Here is a 7,678-nt window from a genome sequence, read left to right on the forward strand (position 1 = left end):
CCTGGTGTGCCCAAAATAGATTTTTCAAAAGATAAAATTTGTTCAGCATGTCAGTTTGGTAAACAAAAAAGATCTTCATTTAAAAACAAGGGTTGTAAATCATCTTCCCGATACTTAGAACTGCTACATATGGATCTTTTTGGTCCTATACCAGTCATGAGTTTAGGGTGAATGAAATACACTCTAGTAGTCGTGGATGATTTTTCAAGATTTACTTGAGTTATTTTTTTCAAATCCAAAGACCAAACTGCTGTACAACTGATTAAGCTTTTTAAACGACTTTTAAGTGAAAAATCAGTTGGGATTGATTGAATAAGGTCTGATCGAAGAACTGAATTCATCAATCAAAATCTTTCACAATTTTTAGAAAATGCTGGAATCAAGCATGAGCTCTCAGCAGCAAGAACTCCTCAGCAAAATGGTGTAGCTGAGAGAAGAAATCGGATCCTTAAAGAAGCTGCTAGAACAATACTTGCTGATTCTGGTATTCTCAAATATTTTGAGCAAAAGCAGTAAACACTGCATTTTACACTCAGAACAGATCAATGATTAACAAGAATCATGTGAAAACACCGTATGAGAACTGGCATGGATGCAAAAGTGTGGTTTCTTATTTCAAAATATTCGGCTGCAGATGTTTTATTCTTGACAATGGAAAAAATCATTTAAAAGCTTTTGATGCTAAATGTGCAGAGAGAATATTTATGGGATATTCTTCAGCTAGTAAAGCTTACAGAGTTTTTAACAAATACACTTTGAATGTAGAAGAGTCTATTCATGTTGTATTTGACGAATCTGTGTTAACTGATAAGCCAACTGATCTGATTGAGCTAGTTGATTGATTTACAGATATCAGTTTGGAGGATGATAATGAAGAGAAGAATCATATTAATCAAAACATCCTTCAAACAACAGAACCAGAAGTGCTGGATCAATCAGTTGAACAAGAAATTATTACTGATAATCAGTTGGTGGAGCAAAATGATAACAATCAGTTACCAACTGATACAGCAGCAACTGAAGCTGAAGAAAACATTCAGTTGCCAACTGAAGCAGTTGCTGAGATGGATGCAACAAATACTAAATACAGATGGAAGAAATCACATCCACCAGAACTGGTGATAGGTAATCCATCTGATCCGGTAAGAACTCGAAATCAAATGTTTAAGTTATTTGTTCATTCTGCTTTTGTTTCCCAACTTGAACCTAAGAAAACTGATGAAGCTCTTTGCTGATCCTAACTGGATAAATGTAATGCAAGAAGAACTAAATCATAATTGATCGAGATTTCACGATCCTCGTCAGTTTGTGGTTCTGGCGGAATATTTTTATCATCTTGTATTTCTGTTGAAATATCATTCTCTATTTCGTGATCATCATGTTTCTCTATGCTTTTTCTTTTTCGAGGATTTTTATCATTGGAACCAATTGGTCTTCTACGCTTCAAATGTTTAATGACATCATGAGTGTCTTCAATTTGTTTCTTTGGAATTTCAATTCAAGCAGGGGCTTTTACAACATGCATTTATGATTTAGTTACCTCTTTTGTGTCTGCAAATGCATCTGGTATCTGATTTGCTATTATTTGCAAGTGCACAATTTGTTGTACATATTTTTCACATTGTTTGGTTCTTGGATCCAGATGTAACAATGATGATGTATAGCATTTAATTTCCTTTTTGATATTTTTCTTTTCTCCCCCCTAACATTGGAAAGATTTCCTCATTAAAATGACAATCAGCAAAACGTGTTGTAAACACGTCGCCTGTCTGAGGTTCGAGATATCGAATTATCGATGGGCTATCATAACCAACATAAATTCCGATCTTTCTTTGAGGTCCCATTTTTGTTCGTTGAGGTAGTGTAATAGGCACATATACCATACATCCAAAAATTCTCAGATGAGAAATATCAGGTTCTTTACCAAATGCAAGCTGCAATGAGGAGTATTTATGATATGCACTTAGTCTGATGCGAATTAATGCAGCAGCATGTAAAATTGCATGACCCCATATAGAAACAGAGAGTTTTGTTTTCATAATCATTGGTCTAGCAATCTGTTGTATACGTTTAATCAATTATTCAACTAATCCATTTTGTGTATATACATGAGCCACTGGATGCTCAACATCGATTTCCATTGACATACAATAATCATTGAAAGTCTAGGAAGTAAATTCACCAGCATTATCAAGTCTAATTCTCTTGATTATATGATCGGGAAATTGATTCCACAATTTTATTATTTGAGCAAGTAATCTTGCAAATGTGACATTTCGAGTTGATAATAAACATACATGTGACCATCTGCTGGATGCATCGATCAATACCATAAAATATCTAAATGGTCCACATGGTGGATGAATTGGCCCACAAATATCACCCTGGATACGTTCGAGAAACATAGGTGATTCATTTTGGATTTTAGCTGGTGATGGTATTATAATAAGTTTTCCAAGAGAACATGTTTTGCATTGAAACTTATTATTTTGAAAGATATTCTGGTCTTTCAACAGATAACCATGTGTATTTTCTATAATTTTTCACATCATTGTTGAACCAATATGTCCTAATCGATCATGCCAATTGATCAGTATTGAAGAATTATCAACTATCATGTTTGATTCAATTAGACTCATATATGTATAATGCAATCCAGTAAGGAGCATTGATAGTTTTTCAACTACATATTTCTATCCTGATTTATATGTGGTAAGACACATATATTTATCATTTTCTTCATTTATTGTCTGAGTATCATACCCATGAGAATATATGTCATTAAAACTCAACAAATTTTTTTTCGATTGTAGTGAATACAAAGCATCATTTATCAAAAAAATTGTACCATTAGGTAACAAAAAATATGCTTTACCACAACCTTGTATCAAATCTACATAACCCGATATTGTATTCACCATTGTTTTTGTTGGTTTTAGTTCCAAGAATTATCTTTTATCTCAGAGAATAGTGTGGGTTGTACCACTATCAGGTATGCAAACTTCCATGTGATTAGTTCCTTATTTAGCTTTGTTCATAGCATTTCCATATTTGAACTTCCAAAAAAATATGCAATGAAAAAATTATTGACAATACATGTGTAATTTATTTAAAAATAAAACACATATCATAATTGTACAAATAAAAAATTATTATATGAGTACATGAAAAATAAATTATTTTATATTTATAATCCACCAATATATTGTTCATTTTCGGAGAAATCACTGAGAAAATCTGCAACATCAATATTTTTCATTTCTATTCCACTAGAATATTTATCATTTCCAGAGAAATCATTCAAAAAATCTGCAGCATCAAAATGAGTTGAATCACTCAAATGACCACTGTGTTCAGTAAAGTTGATATATTTTTCTTTACTCTTTATCGATTCTTCCTAGAGCTTACAAAGGTGTTCGAGGGCTCGACAAATACGAGACCAATGTCCTGGAGTGCCGCGTATTAAACAAAAACTTTCAAATCGTTTTGAGTTATTTTCATCACCACTCATGTTCTCATGATACCTTTTCAGCGGGTGGTTCGTGACGTCCTTTTGAGATGAGTTATAAAAATAACTATCTCGATTGTTTTTAAAACCACGGTCGCGACCACGACCACGACCACTCCCACATCCACAACCACGACCACGACCTCGACCTTGACCAAAACCTTGTCTCTGAATTTGATTTTGGTTTCCATGTTTAAATTCATTTTTACTTACAGCATTTACTTCTGGAAATGCTATTGATCCAGTGGGTCGGGACTGATGATTTCTCATTAGCAGCTCATTGTTCATTTCCGCCACAAGAAGACAGACGATAAGTTCAGAATATCTCACAAATCCATGCACTCTATATTGTTGCTGCAGAGTTATATTTGATGCATGAAACGTGGAAAATATTTTTTCAAGCATTTCTGATTCTGTACTTCATGTCCACAAAATTTTAATTGCAAGATTATTCGATACATCGCCGAATTGTAATCACTTACTATCTTAAAATCTTGGAATCTCAACATATTCCATTCATCACGGGCTGTCGGAAGTATAATTTCCTTTATATGTTCAAATCTTTTTTTTAATCCTTTCTACAGAGCCATGTGATCTTTTTCGATAAAATATTCACATTTTAAACCTTAATCAAGATGTCGACGCAAATATTATAATTTTTGCTTTTTCTTGTGATAAATATATACCATTTTCTTTAATGGTCTCGCTTAGACTCAATGACTCAAGATTTCTTTCTACATTGAGAGTCCATGACATATAAATTTTTCCTGTAATGTCGAGTGCAACAAATTCGAGTTTTGCCAAGTTTGACATGGTGGTACTTTTTCTTGTGTTTTGGAGCTCGGAAAAATATGGAGAACTGAAACTTCGAGTATCGTGCTGATAACGTGTTAAAAGTAAAAAATTACATTAAAAAGTAAAAATCTTAAACTCCCAAAATTTACCAAACTACACATTTTATAAAATTTTCTCTCTACTCAATTGTGATTTTCTTCACACATTGAGAGATTTATTTATAGAATTTCTTTGGAAATAATCAAAATAAATACATCATTATATACATCATCACACACTAATTTTAAATATTTACAACTCTTATTTTCAACATTCAATTTTCTTATTTTCAACATTCAAATATTACAACTCATATTTTTCAACACCAAGAAATATAATCTTTGTTGAGTCGTGAATTTTCGCACATGTCCTCTTTTATATTAGCAATTTTATTTGTTTTATGAGCTTTGTTGGCATTTTCAAGGCTATTTTTTTGAGGTTTTTCATGTCGTTTTATAGCTTAGCTCAATAAGTAATTAATTCGTCTTCTTTTATTTTTCTAGATAGATTAATTGCCAATATTTAATGTTAATATTAATATATGTCCTTTATTTTTCGTGTGCTTAAAACATTAAAACTTAAAAATTTATTATTAATAGTATTTCGTGTGCTTAAAACAATACAAATTAAATTTATTACAAAAGTCTCACTTTGAGTTGTGAATTTTCACAAATGTTCTCTTTTATATTAAGAATTTTATTTGTGTTTAGGGATTTGTTAGCATTTTCAAGGTTTTTTCCGAGGTTTTCCATGTTAATTTATAGCATAGTTCTATATATAATTAATTTGTCTTCATTTATTTATTTTTGGTATATTAATTGCTAATATCTAATATATATTAATATATGTCCTTTATTTTTGTATGCTTAAACTTTAAAACTTAAAATTTATTATTAATGATTAGTAGTAGTATTTCGTGTGCTTAAAACAACTCAAATTAAAATTTTATTAATTATTAATATTAATATTAATTAAATTAATTAATTAACAATAATAAGGTAAAAGGTAATCTAGAAAATATCTTAAAATAAATATGAATAATTTAATTTAACTTTAAAAAAATTAGTGAAATAAATATATAATATATGTAACAAAAACTTAATATGTCATTAATTATTAATATAAATTAATTAACAACGATAAAGGCGAAAGATGTGTTTCTTATTTTGTCATTGTCTCTAAGAGCAAACGTTTGTCTTTTTACCAAAAATTATAGTTAATGGTAATGGTGCAAATCAAATTTTTTAAATCACACAGCAACAGCAGGTGTCATGGTTAGATCGCTCTACCCAACATGAATAATTATTGCACCTCAACAACCTCTCTCCTAATAATTGCACTCATTGCAATCAATGATAATTGGACCCACGACCTTGGCACTGATAACAATTATAGGACCGCATGTTTTCCTCTTTACTAAAAATTATAGCTGATTTTTGGAATATTAATATTACCCTATGATAGACTTTATTTGATTGTGGTGATGAAAGTCAAAACCGGTAGATCGCGTTAGTAAAACCAGAAGATACGATAAAAGCAGAAGTTCTCATATAGCCTTAACAAAGCAGTACTCTTCGAGTACTTATCAGCTTAGATAAACAGAAGCAGAACTTGACTTTTACTAAATCAGAACCTATCGAAAACATATTAAATATTACCGTTACTTTACCAAGTACGAGTATTAAATGCTTCATTAAATATTGAACAAAGTCATTTAATACGTTTTCCCAATTTTTGTATGAAACAAGACTGATTGTTCTGAAGATTTTTGCAGGAACCTTTTTCGGTAATAAAGCTGATTCTATCAGAAGTCAAAGAAGCCGTTTTGTTTATAGACGTTAGAATCAAGACCTCTATAAATACACAGGATTAACGACGTTTATAGGTTACCAAAAACAACGATCACATTCTCTATCATACGAACGTCAATTTGAGCACTCAGAACTACTTATCATCTTCAAACTCAATATACAGAAAAGCAGCACATGCTTCATAATAGTTATCTGATCTTTTGAGATCATAGTGTGCTGACTATTTCTTACTATCTCTACAAGCTATTCACATTACTATATATTTGAGAAAAGTTTGTAATCTGGAAAGAGTATTTTCCAGAATTTTGTTGTATTTGTTTTATTGTATTGAGAAACTAAGAGTTTCAGTAGGCAAAGGATAAGTCCTCGTGAAGTGGGTATGTACAAGTGTTGTACTGTAAAATCCAAAGTCTTTTAGCGATACCTTCTGGAAACAGAAGAAGAAGAGACGTAGAAGATTTCATCTTCAAACTTCCATAAACAACCACTGTTCTACTGCCTACTGTTTTATTGTGTTTCACCGTACTCCATCGGATCGTTTCCGCACTTACTCTTGTGATCTGCTGGACTTACTCTTGAACAAGATAAGCTATAATCTCTTACAGGATTCTAGTAACCTTTGCAAAATCAACCTACAAAGGAAAGAGTTTATTCACCCCTCCTCCCCCTCTAAACTCTATATCGATCCCCAACAAGTGGTATCAGAGCAGATTTTTCTTGTTCTATATTTACAACAGATATGGCACACTTCAGCAAGGTTTCATGTTCTCAAAAGAAGATTTTGATGACTAGAAGATCCGGATGCAAGCTCATCTTGCAACTCAAGACGATGACATGTGGTTTGTCATCACAGAGTGTCCGTTGAAGATCTTAAAGTCTAACATTGTTGTTGCTGTTACTGAGGGAGCACCCCAGATGGTCGAGAAGCACAGAAGTGAATGGACTGGCGAAGACAAAAAGAAAGTCAATCTTGATATTGTTGCAAAGGACATTATCTACAAAACTCTCGACAAAAATACCTTCAGCAAGATCAAGATGTGTTCTACTACTAAAGAGATTTGGGAAAAACTCATCCAAATCTGTTAAGGAAATGAACAGACAAAGGAGAATAAACTATGTGTAGCAATGCAGAAATTTGAGAATTTCAAAATGAAAGCCGGAGAAACTCTGAATGAGTTTGATGAACGTTTCAGCAGCTTGGTTAATGAACTAGCAGTTCTTGGGAAAGAATATGGCAACAGAGAAATAACACTCAAAGTGATGAGAGCTTTATCCAGGGAATGGGACGTTAAAACAATGGCTATGAGAGTCTCTAAATATTTAAACAAGTTGGAGCTACATGACTTGTTTGCTGACTTAAAAGCCTATGAGTTTGAACTAGAAGTGAGAAATGGAGAAGAGCCATCATCGAATCTACCTACCAAGGCTCTTGCTGCTACTACTGCTACTACTGCTGCTGCTGCTGCTGCTGTAGTTGTTCCACAAGCATTACCTGCTACTATCATTGAGAGAACTTCTGAAAAGA

Source organism: Primulina tabacum, chromosome 1 (genome assembly GCF_025594145.1).
Source record: "Primulina tabacum isolate GXHZ01 chromosome 1, ASM2559414v2, whole genome shotgun sequence".
NCBI lineage: Eukaryota > Viridiplantae > Streptophyta > Magnoliopsida > Lamiales > Gesneriaceae > Primulina > Primulina tabacum.